Genomic DNA, 920 nt, shown 5'->3' with positions numbered 1-920 from the left:
ATCAGGGTGTCAGCAGAGCCCTGCTCCCTCTGAAACCTGTAAGAGAATCCTTCCTTGCCTCTTCCTTGCTTCTGGTGGTTTGCCAGCAGTCCGTGGTGTTCCTTGGCTTGCAGCTACAGCACTTCGTTCAGTCTCTGCCTCTGTTATTACATGGTGTTCTCTCATGTGTCTGTGTCTCTGTGTTTTTTCTCTTCTTATTAGGACACTAATCATAGTGGATTAAGGGCCCACCCTACTTCAGTATGACCTCATCTTAACTAATTATGTCAGCAACGACCCTATTTCCAAATACAGTCATGTTCACAGGTATGGGGGTTAGGATTTCCACAAATCTTTTTGGGACACATAATTCAACTGTAAACAGTGATTTGGACTATTACAGCAGTTAGCAACAGCCCCTCTAATAAGCAAAACTCAGAATAGCTATTACAAACAAATAAAGAAATTTGACAAGAAAAAGTACCTCAAAGAGGATAACAGCACAGAAATCAAATAATTCAGAGTATGTGTAAGATTTCATTGTGGAAACTTATTTAAGAATGACTTATTTAGTTATGCCAGGGTATTCAGTAGATATGTTATTCAGATGCATTTTTTTTCTGCTGTGGAATTATGAAGCATTTCACCTTTTGGTTAAAAAGTTTTCATACCTTCAGAAAAAGTCTGAAGCTTGCTGTGTAGTATAATTAAAGTTATTTGTGTCAAAACAGGTAGGTATTTTTTATTCAATACTATAAGTAATTGAATCCTTCAACTCTTATGTTGATATAACTGACAGTAATACTGTTTTTAAAACAAAATATAAGAGTTGCTGGGATGCTGCTCTGATTTGTCCACACTCTTGTAAAAAACATTCTTGGTTAATTCCTAGCTTATTTGGTGCCATGCACAGCAGATTCCTGGCATAGCACCTGCTTACT

Source organism: Propithecus coquereli, unplaced genomic scaffold (assembly GCF_000956105.1).
Source record: "Propithecus coquereli isolate 6110/MARCELLA unplaced genomic scaffold, Pcoq_1.0 Scaffold50, whole genome shotgun sequence".
Classification (NCBI taxonomy): domain Eukaryota; kingdom Metazoa; phylum Chordata; class Mammalia; order Primates; family Indriidae; genus Propithecus; species Propithecus coquereli.
This window is presented reverse-complemented; position numbering follows the sequence as displayed.